General features: G+C 39.4%; 1 non-coding gene across 1 annotated transcript; it reads right to left on the minus strand.

The window, feature by feature from the left end:
* Positions 1-801: 801 nt before the first annotated feature.
* Positions 802-909, minus strand: LOC112798551 (small nucleolar RNA R71). Its single transcript, XR_003200159.1, has one exon. It is a non-coding gene; the product is annotated as a small nucleolar RNA R71 (small nucleolar RNA).
* Positions 910-12,657: the final 11,748 nt, after the last annotated feature.

A 12,657-nucleotide genomic window follows, 5' to 3' on the forward strand; every position in this document is an offset into this window, starting at 1 on the left:
GGTTTTCAAAAATTAATTAGTGTTTTTCAAAATGTTTTCAAAATTTCTTACTTAATTTTCGAAAATCACTTCCCTTCTTCTCACATCCTTCTATTTATGGACTAACACTATCCCTTAATGCACAATTCGAACTCCATCTTCTTTGATAAGTTTGAATTTTCTACTTCTGCCTTTCATTTTTCTTTTCCTCTGACACCTCAAGGAATCTCTATACTGTGACATAGAGGATTCCACATTTCTTGTTCTCTTCTCTTTCTTATGAGCAGGAGCAAAGACAAAAGCATTCTTGTTGAGGCTGATCCTGAACCTGAAAGGACCTTGAAGCGAAAGCTAAGAGAAGCTAAGGCACAACTCTCTGTAGAGGACCTAACCGAATTCTTCAAGGAAGAAGAACCTATGGCAGCCGAAAACAACAACAATGCCAACAATGCAAGGAAGGTGCTGGGTGACTTTACTGCACCTACTCCTGACTTCTATGGGAGAAGCATCTCTATCCCTGCCATTGGAGCAAACAACTTTGAGCTTAAGCCTCAATTAGTTTCTCTAATGCAACAGAATTGCAAGTTCCATGGACTTCCATTGGAAGATCCTCATCAGTTTTTAGCTGAATTCTTGCAAATCTGTGACACTGTCAAGACTAATGGGGTTGACCCTGAGGTCTATAGTCTTATGCTATTCCCTTTTGCTGTAAGAGACAGAGCTAGAACATGGTTGGACTCTCAACCTAAAGAAAGCCTGGACTCTTGGGAAAAGCTAGTCAATGCCTTCTTGGCAAAGTTCTTTCCACCTCAAAAATTGAGTAAGCTTAGAGTGGAAGTCCAAACCTTCAGACAGAAGGAAGGAGAATCCCTCTATGAAGCTTGGGAAAGATACAAACAATTAATCAGAAAGTGTCCATCTGATATGCTTTCTGAATGGAGCATCATAGGTATTTTCTATGATGGTCTGTCTGAACTATCCAAAATGTCTTTGGATAGCTCTGCTGGAGGATCTCTTCATCTGAAGAAGACGCCTACAGAAGCTCAAGAGCTGATTGAAATGGTTGCAAATAACCAATTCATGTACACTTCTGAAAGAAATCCTGTGAACAATGGGACTAGTCAGAAGAAAGGAGTTCTTGAGATTGACACTCTGAATGCCCTATTGGCTCAGAACAAAATATTGACTCAACAAGTCAATATGATTTCTCAAAGTCTGTCTGGAATGCAAAATGCACCAAGCAGTACTAAAGAAGCTTCATCTGAGGAAAAAGCTTATGATCCTGAGAACCCTTCAATAGAAGAGGTGAATTACATGGGAGAACCCTATGGGAACACCTATAATTCTTCATGGAAAAATCATCCAAATCTCTCATGAAAGGATCAACAGAGACCTCAACAAGGTTTCAACAATAATAATGGTGGAAGAAACAGGTTTAGCAATAGCAAGCCTTTTCCATCATCTTCTCAGCAACAGACAGAGAGTTCTAAGTAGAATACCTCTGACTTAGCAACCATGGTCTCTGATCTAATCAAAACCACTCAAAGTTTCATGACTGAAACAAGGTCCTCCATTAGAAACTTGGAGGCACAAGTGGGTCAGCTGAGCAAGAGAATTACTGAACTCCCTGCTAGTACTCTTCCAAGCAACACAGAAGAAAATCCAAAAGGAGAGTGCAAGGCCATCAACATGGCCGAATTTTGGGAGGAAGGAGAGGCAGTGAACGCCACTGAGGAAGACCTCAATGGACGTCCACTGGCCTCCACTGAGTTCCCCAATGAGGAACCATGGGAATCTGAGGCTCAAAATGAGACCATAGAAATTCCATTGGACTTACTTCTGCCATTCATGAGCTCTGATGAGTATTTTTCCTCTGAAGAGGATGAGTATGTCACTGAAGAGCAAGTTGCTAAATACCTTGGAGCAATCATGAAGCTAAATGACAAGTTATTTGGAAATGAGACTTGGGAGGATGAACCCCTTTTGCTCACCAAAGAACTGGATGACTTGTCTAGGCAGAAACTGCCTCAAAAGAGACAGGATCCTGGGAAGTTTTCAATACCTTGTACCATAGGCACCATGACCTTCAAGAAGGCCTTGTGTGACTTAGGGTCAAGTGTAAACCTCATGCCTCTCTCTGTAATGGAGAAGCTAGGGATCTTTGAGGTGCAAGCTGCAAAAATCTCACTAGAGATGGCAGACAACTCAAGAAAACAAGCCCATGGACTTGTAGAGGATGTTTTGGTAAAAGTTGAAGACCATTACATCCCTACTGATTTCATAGTCCTAGAGACTGGGAAGTGCCTGGATGAATCCATCATCCTTGGCAGACCCTTCCTAGCCACAGCAAAGGCTGTGATTGATGTTGATAGAGGAGAGTTGATCATTCAAGTGAATGAAGAATCCTTGGTGTTTAAAGGATATCCCTCTGTCATCATGGAGAGGAAGCATGAAGAGCTTCTCTCAAAACAGAGCCAAACAGAGCCCCCACAGTCAAACTCTAAGTTTGGTGTTGGGAGGCCACAACCAACTTCTAAGTTTGGTGTTGAGCCCCCACATTCAAACTTTAAATTTTGGTGTTGGGAGGTTCCAACATAGCTCTGAGCATTTCTGAGGCTCCATGAGAGTCCTCTGTCAAGCTAATGACATTAAAGAAGCGCTTGTTGGGAGGCAACCCAATGTTTTATAATTAACTATTTTCTTTTGTTATTTTATGTTTTTTGTAGGTTGATGATCATGAGAAGTCACAAAATCAATGAAAAGAGCAAAAACAGAATGAAAAACAGGAAGAAAAACAGCACACCCTGGAGGACGCACCTACTGGCGTTTAAACGCCAGTAAGGTTAGCAGATGGGCATTTAACGCCCAGTCTGGCACCATTCTGGGCGTTTAACGCCAGAAAGAGGCACCAGACTGGCGTTAAACGCCAGAAAAGGGCAAGAAGCTGGCGTTAAACGCCAGAAATGGGCACCAGCCCGGCGTTTAACGCCAGAAATGGCTAAAAACGCATTTTTTCATGCCATTTGGCGTAGGGATGACTTTTCCTTGACACCTCAGGATCTGTGGACCCCACAGGATCCCCACCTACCCCACCACTCTCTCTCTTCTTCACCCATTCACCAATCACCTCAACACCTCTTCCCTAAAAACCCTTTACCTATCAAATTCCATCTTTCTCTTCACCACTCACATCCATCCTTCATAAAACCCCACCTACCTCACCATTCAAATTCAAACCACTTTCCCACCCAAACCCACCCTCAAGTGACCGAACCCTACCCTTCCCCCTCTCCTATATAAACCCATCTTTACTCCTTCATTTTCACACAACCTAAACACCACTTCTCCCCCTTTTGGCCGAACACAAAGCCATTCCCTTCTTCCTCATTTCTTCTTCTTCTACTCTCTTCTTTCTTCTTTTGCTCGAGAACGAGCAAACCTTTTAAGTTTGGTGTGGTAAAAGCATTGCTTTTTGTTTTTCCATAACCATTTATGGCATCCAACGCCGGAGAAACCTCTAGAAAGAGGAAAGGGAAGGCAAAAGCTTCCACCTCCGAGTCATGGGAGATGGAGAGATTCATCTCAAGGGTGCATCAAGACCACTTCTATGAAGTTGTGGCCTTGAAGAAGGTGATCCCCGAGGTCCCTTTCTCACTCAAAAAGAGTGAATATCCGAAGATCCGACATGAGATCCGAAGAAGAGGTTGGGAAGTTCTTACCAACCCCATTCAACAAGTCGGAATCTTAATGGTTCAAGAGTTCTATGCCAATGCATGGATCACCAAGAACCATGATCAAAGTATGAACCCGGATCCAAAGAATTATCTTACTATGGTTCGGGGGAAATACTTGGATTTTAGTCCGGAAAGGGTAAGGTTGGCATTCAACTTGCCCATGATGCAAGGAGATGAACATCCTTACACTAGAAGGGTCAACTTTGTTCAAAGGTTGGACCAAGTCCTCACAGTCATATGTGAAGAAGGCGCCCAATGGAAGAGAGATTCAAGAGGGAAGTCGGTTCAATTGAGAAGGCATGACCTCAAACCCGTGGCTAGAGGATGGTTGGAGTTTATTCAATGCTCAATCATTCCCACTAGCAACCGGTCCGAAGTTACCATAGACCGGGCTATTATGATTCATAGCATCATGAATGGAGAAGAAATAGAAGTTCATGAGGTTATATCTCAAGAACTTTATAAGGTGGCGGACAAGTCTTCTACCTTGGCAAGGTTAGCCTTCCCTCATCTCATTTGTCACCTCTGTTATTCAGTTGGAGTTGACATAGAGGGAGACATCCCTATTGATGAGGACAAGCCCATCACTAAGAAGAGGATGGAGCACACAAGAGACCCCACTCATCATGAGATCCCTGAGATACCTCAAGGGATGCACTTTCCTCCACAAAACTATTAGGAGCAACTAAACACCTCCCTAGGAGAATTGAGTTCCAACATGGGACAACTAAGGGTGGAGCATCAAGAACACTCCATCATCCTCCATGAAATTAGAGAAGATCAAAGAATCATGAGAGAGGAGCAACAAAGACAAGGAAGAGACATTGAGGAGCTCAAGCACTCCATAGGATCTTCAAGAGGAAGAACAAGCCGCCATCACTAAGGTGGACCCGTTCTTTAATTTCCTTGTTCTTTATTTTTCTGTTTTTCGAATTTTAGTGCTTATGTTTATCTATGTTTGTGTCTTGTGATCATTAGTGTCTTAGTGTCTATGCCTAAAAGTTATGAATGTCCTATGAATCCACCACCTTTCTTGAAAAAAATTGTTCTTAATTGAAAAAGAGAAGAATTGCATGAATTTTGAATTTTATAACAGTTTAATTATTTTGATGTGGTGGCAATATTTTTGTCTTCTGAATGTATGCTTAAACAGTGCATATGTCTTTTGAATTTGTGGTTCATGAATGTTGGCTCTTGAAAGAATGATGAAAAAGGAGACATGTTACTGAGGATCTGAAAAATCATAAAAATGATTCTTGAAGCAAGAAAAAAGCAATGAAAAAAAAGAAGAAAATTTTGAAAAAAAAATATTCGAAAAAAAATAGAGAAAAGAAAGAAATAAAGTTGTGATCCAAGGCAAAAAGAGTGTGCTTAAGAACCCTGGACACCTCTAGTTGGGGACTCTAGCAAAGCTGAGTCACAATCTGAAAAGGTTCACCCAATTATGTGTCTGTGGCATGTATGTATCCGGTGGTAATACTGGAAGACAGAGTGCTTTGGGCCACAGCCAAGACTCAATAAGTAGCTATGTTCAAGAATCATCATACTTAACTAGGAGAATCAATAACACTATCTGGATTCTGAGTTCCTAAAGAAGCCAATCATTCTGAATTTCAAAGGATAGAGTGAGATGCCAAAACTATTCAGAGGCAAAAAGCTAAAAGCCCCGCTCATCTAATTAATACTGATCTTCATAGATGTTTTTGGAATTCATTGCATATTCTCTTCTTTTTATCTTATTTGATTTTCAGTTGCTTGAGGACAAGCAACAATTTAAGTTTGGTGTTGTGATGAGTGGATAATTTGTACGCTTTTTGGCATTGTTTTTAGTATGTTTTTAGTATGATCTAGATAGTTTTTAGTATATTTTTATTAGTTTTTAGTTAAAATTCACTTTTCTGGACTTTACTATGAGTTTGTGTGTTTTTCTGTGATTTCAGGTATTTTCTGGCTGAAATTGAGGGACCTGAGCAAAAATCTGATTCAGAGACCAAAAAGGACTGCAGATGCTATTGGATTCTGACCTCCCTGCACTCGAAGTGGATTTTTCTGGAGCTACAGAAGCCCAATTGGCGCGCTCTCAACGGCGTTGGAAAGTAGACATCCTGGGCTTTCCAGCAATATATGATAGTCCATACTTTGCCTAAGATTTGATGGCCCAAACCGGCGTTCAAAGTCACCCTCAGGAATTCCAGCGTTAAACGCCGGAACTGGCACAAGAATGGGAGTTAAACGCCCAAACTGGCACCAAAGCTGGCGTTTAACTCCAAGAAGAGTCTCTACACGAAAATGCTTCATTGCTCAGCCCAAGCACACACCAAGTGGGCCCGGAAGTGGATTTTTATGTCTTTTACTCATCTCTGTACACCCTAGGCTACTAGTTTTCTATAAGTAGGACCTTTTACTATTGTATTTTCATCTTGGTTCTTCTGGTTCCCTCTCTGGGGCCAAAACCAATGATCACTCTTGTTCTTATGTATTTTCAATGGTGGAGTTTCTACACACCATAGATTAAGGTGTGGAGCTCTGCTGTACCTCGAGTATTAATGCAATTACTATTGTTCTTCTATTCAATTCCGCTTGTTCTTGTTCTAAGATATCACTTGTTCTTCAACTTGATGAATGTGATGATCCGTGACACTCATCATCATTCTCACCTATGAACGTGTGACTGACAACCACCTCCGTTCTACCTTAGACTGGGTGAATATCTCTTGGATTCTTTAACCGGAATCTTCGTGGTATAGGCTAGAACTGATGGCGGCATTCAAGAGAATCCGGAAGGTCTAACCTTGTCTGTGGTATTCTGAGTAGGATTCAATGATTGGATGACTGTGACGTGCTTCAAACTCCTGAAGGCGGGGCGTTAGTGACAGACGCAAAAGAATCACTGGATTCTATTCCGGCCTGATCAAGAACCGACAGATGGATAGCCGTGCCGTGACAGGGTGCGTTGAACATTTCCACTGAGAGGATGGGAGGTAGCCACTGACAACGGTGAAACCCTTGCTTAAGCTTGCCATGGAAAGGAGTAGGAAGAATTGGATGAAGACAGTAGGAAAGCAAAGAGACGGAAGGGAAAGAATCTTCATACGCTTATCTGAAATTCCTACCAATGAATTACATAAGTATCTCTATCTTTATCTTTATATTTTATTTGCATATCACCATACCCATTTGAGTTTGCCTGACTAAGATTTACAAGGTGACCATAGCTTGCTTCATACCAACAATCTCTGTGGGATCGACCCTAACTCGCGTAAGGTTTATTACTTGGACGACCCAGTACACTTGCTGGTTAGTTGTGCGAAGTTGTGTTTATGCCATGGTATTGAACACCAAGTTTTTGGTTTCATCACCGGGGATTATTTGAGTTGTGAAAAGTATTGATCACAATTTCGCGCTATCAGATTCATAGGACATTCATAACTTTAAGGCATAGACACTAAGACACTAATGATCACAAGACACAAACATAGACAAATATAAGCACTAAAATTTCGAAAAACAGGAAAATAAAGAACAAGGAAATTAAGGAACGGGTCCACCTTAGTGATGGCGGCTCTTTCTTCCTCTAGAAGATCCTATGGAGTGCTTGAGCTTCTCAATGTCTCTTCCTTGTCTTTGTTGCTCCTCTCTCATGATTCTTTGATCTTCTCTAATTTCATGGAGGATGATGGAGTGTTCTTGATGCTCCACCCTTAGTTGTCCCATGTTGGAACTCAATTCTCCTAGGGAGGTGTTTAGCTGCTCCCAATAGTTTTGTGGAGGAAAGTGCATCCCTTGAGGTATCTCAGGGATCTCATAATGAGTGGGGTCTCTTGTGTGCTCCATCCTCTTCTTAGTGATGGGCTTGTCCTCATCAATAGGGATGTCTCCCTCTATGTCAACTCCAACCGAATAACAGAGGTGACAAATGAGATGAGAAAAGGCTAACCTTGCCAAGGTAGAAGACTTGTCCGCCACCTTATAAAGTTCTTGAGATATAACCTCATGAACTTCTATTTCTTCTCCAATCATGATGCTATGAATCATTGTAGAACCTATGCACAATTACTCAAGAGGGGGGGGTGAATTGAGTATTGCAACAACAATGAATCTTTTTGCGAAAGTTAAAGACAATATACAAAAGTGTTATTGTACTAGTATTTTTCCAAGAGCTTAATTCAATTACTAAGCATTTATAAGGAGCTTTTACTTTCCAATAGACACCAACTCAAATAAATTGATCAAGCTTTTCACCAATCGGACTTAAGCTACTCCTTAAGTACTTACGAAGCTACTTTTCGATCACAATTTATTTGCTCAAAGGTAAAAGACAATAATTTTGAAGAGATGAGTTTGGAGAGATGCAAACGCTATTTAGAGTGGTTCGGCACAATCCTTGTCCTATGTCCACTTTCTTTCTCAATCGTAATTGAGAAGTTCCACTATTGCCAAGCTTCAAGGTGCTCGCGCAAAACCTTTTACAATCCGAGTCCTTAGTTTCTAACACCTCACGGTATATGATCACCACTCGTATACTAACCCACTCCACTTAGAGATACCTTCTCTAAGATTTGCCTTGAGTACTTAGTATACCTCTTTGGTATCCTCACCGACTATAGTGTTTATAACTCTTGACTCAACCTTGGAGATCACACTCCAATTTACAAAGTGTACAAGAAAACAATTCTCAAAGAATTGTTGAGATGAAATGAGTACTCTCTAGAAGAGTGTATGATTACAAGTTTAGCACTATTGAACCAATTGATATTGCTCTCTCAAATTGTGTATTATAACACCTTAAAAATGTGTAGAATGAAAGAATATGAACAAGATAGTTTGCAAATACTCAAGTATATGAAATAAGGCTTCAATCCATCTATTTATAGACTCCCCAAACCTTAGAAACGTTGGGGAGTTAGTGGGATGGAGCCTTTTTGTCAAAACTAGCCGTTTTTTTATGTTTTTGAATCATTTGCATCGATGCATAACACTTTGCATCGATGCAAATGTGTCTTTGAAGCTGAAATTTGAATTTTCAGCTAGGTTGCATCGATGCAAACATCTTTGCATCGATGCAACAAGTCGTTGCATGCTTTGCATCGATGAAAGATGAGTGTGCATCGATGCAAACCTTAAAGAATGGCTTAAAATCACTTCAAAATACTTAGGATTGATCTCAAACTTGTTGGAGTCAATTCCTATGCTTTTGTACCTTTGAAAACAAGTTTTAAACCATTTGGCTAGCATCGAATTGCAAGATGTGCATATGATATGATAATCAAAACATTTTGTGAGTGTGTGTTGAGAGATTTAGCAATTGGTTCTTAACAAGAAGTTACCTAAGTCCTAAGACACTATACTTGTCTTCAAATGTTGTGGACTTGAGTTTCTTGTTGTTGTTGTGTTGCTTTCAACTCTTCATTCCTCAACGTTGAATGTTGGTTGATCTTTCAACATGCTTGTTCATTCAAGTTGTTTGTTGGTTTGTTTTTCATGTCGTTTGTTGGTTTGTCATTCATCAAAACCTACGAATACAAACTTCGCATACAAGCAACATGATTTACAATTTTCCCCTTTTTGATAATGACAAACCAATTTTGAGGATATGCATTTATAAATGATTTTGAAAGCAACAATAATGCACTTTGTTTTATAGAAAGCTTTGGAGAAGACTTCACAAAAAAATTTTGCAGGAGTTCCCCTAAATATGTGCATTTGTTCCTTTAAAGGGCGTTTATCAAAGAAAACGATTTAGATATCAAAGTTTTTGCTTAGCGGAAGTCTTTTTGAAATCATTGTTTCGCAAACTTATTTCTTCTTTTCAAATCCTCAAACTTCTTCTTTTTCAAAAGTTCAAAACTTCAAATATCCTCAAACTTCTCTTCCCCCTTTTGACATTATCAAAAAGAAAGGAGTTTGAAATGTGTCATAGAAGCATGCATAAAACAATGAATTTTTTTTTAAGTTCAATTTCTCTATTAATCTCAAGGATGAGATATTCCCCCTTTCAAAAAGAATTTGATTTCCTCTTTTTATATATAACAAGCATGCATAATTCCCCCTAAAGAAGTGAAATATGTCAAAGCATGCATATTAACTTAAAATAGGGGTACCAAGCCTATTTTGAGTTAGTCACCAAATAAGCATACAAGCATTAATCATTAAACAAAATTATGAAGGAAATATCAAAGTATTTAAACCATAATAGAAATCCTTAGCTTACTAGGAGTTAGTTTAACAATTCATATAATCAAATAAACATAAAGCAATAAAAAGTGACTTGATGAAGAGGAGACAATCAATCTTGGTCTTCATCATCATCATTATCCTCTTCATACGGTAGGTGGATGCCGAAATGCTCATATAAGTCATCAATACGACGATCCAAGCGACCCGTGCGATGATCTACACGAGACACACGACGATTAAGTGCTTCAAGTTGCCTACCATGCTCTACTTCAATCCTTTGGATGTTTTGGTTGATGGATTGTAATTCTCTCATTACATCAACCAAGGAGGGTGGTTCTTGAGCTTGAGGTGCTTGTGGAGGAGCTTGCTCTTGAGGACCTTGTTCATCAACATTTCTTCTTCCCATTTTGTTGAGAAGATGAGTGTTGATACAAGATTGAGGTGGTACTTCCTTGGCAATCTCATTTGATACATCAATACCAACATAATCAAAGACTTTAGACCATAGGCAAAGGAATCCTAATCCACCATTCCTATCCTTCATCTTGAGCCTAATCATATGTTGTACTATAAAGTATGGCCAATTAATCTTAATCCCATTCATCATAGCCCACATGACAATCAAATCTTCATCATTTACATTCGCATGCCCGGATATTCTAGGTTGCAATACATAGGTGACTAGATATAACAAAGTTCTATGTTCCGCACTCATTGAATTGCAACTAATTTTGGAGTGAGCTCCTTGTACAAGGTTGAACAAATGCATGGCATTGTCCTTTGAATAACCCCATTCATCAATTGGGGTTTTACCACCTTGAAACAAGTCACCTTGATTTGGCAACTCCCAAATGGTGGCTAACTCATCACCATCTAGCCTATAATCCTTTCTTCCTATCTTGAAGAATAATGTGAAATTTGATTCATCTTCCTCATCAATCTCAATCATGAGTGTACTATAGGCTATGGCAACTAAATCCGGATAATATTTACTCTTAATTTGAACAAAATCCATGAGGCCTTGATGAACTAGAATAGCCTTAAGAGTATCAAACTTATGAATGACAAGAAGGGTCGGATCCAAATACCTCGGAGGAGTTTCCTTTCTTCCGGCGAGCCTTGCCTCATAGAATTGAAGATCTTCATTAGAAGCAAAGTACCTTGCCAAAGGATGATCATTTGGAGGTGGAACCACACTTGAAGAGCCTTTTGACTTCTTGATGGTTCTCTTGATTCTAGGCATTGTGGATGATTTTGTTTTATGGGTTTTGTAGAGGAGAATGTGGGGACTTCAAATATGTAATTTGTTTGTAGTGGGTATCAAAGTTTTGTGAGTTGTATGAAGCTATATGTGAGCTTGTTTTGGAGGTTATGGAGGTTTGAATGTGGGGATATGAGTTGTGAGGTTGAAGATGATGAAAAAGTGGGGTTTTGTTGCTCAAAAATGCCAAATTCACGTGTTTTTGTGCAATTTGGTCGTGTTTGCATCGATGCAATAGGCTTTGCATCGATGCACATAGCACGTTGTGTGCTTTGCATCGATGCAAAGCTTGGTTGCATCGATGCAACATGCATCATTTTGCCCAAAATCACCAAATTTTCATCCTTTGGTGGTTCTTTCTTCAATCCTTTGAGTTCCATCATGTATATACTCACTTAAACCATTATAAACTTCAATTTGTTGATCCTCCATTGTTTATAATCTTCAAATTCTTCAATCTACCTCAAGATTAATCACTCATTCATCAACTCATAAACCTACAAAACAATGGCTAATTGGATATCTCCAATGCTTAAGTTAGTAAGAGATACAAAAATAGCAATATAAATACAATGAATTCAAACAAATCATATTAGATTAGAATCCAAGATACCAAGTTCATTTCGGATGTTAAAAAAACTTTCTTTACATAAAGGTTTAGTGAAAATGTCCGCTAGTTGTTTACTAGTTTCGACAAATTCAATAACCACATCACCCTTTTGAACATGGTCTCTTATGAAGTGATGTCTAATCTCAATATGCTTGGTTCTTGAATGTTGAACCGGATTCTTGGTTAAATTTATTGCACTAGTATTATCACATTTGATAGGAATCTGATCAAGCATGAGTCCATAGTCCACAAGTTGTTGTTTCATCCATAAATTTGGGCGCAACAACTACCGGCGGCTACATACTCGGCTTCGCGGTAGACAAGGCTACACTTACTTGTTTCTTACTATGCCATGAAACAAGAGAGTTTCCTAGCAAGTGACAAGTGCCGCTAGTGCTTTTCCTATCCAATTTGCAACCGGCAAAATCGGAATCGGAATAACCAATCAAATCACAAGTGGATCCTTTCGGATACCACAATCCAACATTTAATGTTCCTATGAGATACTTCATAATCCTTTTCACCGCACTTAAGTGAGATTCCTTAGGATTAGCTTGGTATCTCGCACACATGCATACACTAAACATGATATCTGGCCTACTTGCCGTTAGATAAAGTAATGATCCTATCATGCCTCTATACTTCTTACATCTATGCTTTTACCTTGTTCATCTTTGTCAAGGTAGCAAGTAGTGCTCATTGGTGTGTCCATTGCCTTAGCATTGTCCATTCCAAATCTTTTGAGCAATTCCTTGCAATATTTGGTTTGGCTAACGAAAGTTCCTTCTTTTCCTTGTTTGATTTGAAGACCAAGGAAGAAGTTGAGTTCGCCTATCATGGAAATTTCAAATTCACTTTGCATGAGGTTTGAGAAAAACTTGCAAAGTGATTCGTTA

The sequence above is a fragment of the Arachis hypogaea genome, chromosome 4, assembly GCF_003086295.3.
Source record: "Arachis hypogaea cultivar Tifrunner chromosome 4, arahy.Tifrunner.gnm2.J5K5, whole genome shotgun sequence".
Classification (NCBI taxonomy): Eukaryota; Viridiplantae; Streptophyta; class Magnoliopsida; order Fabales; family Fabaceae; genus Arachis; species Arachis hypogaea.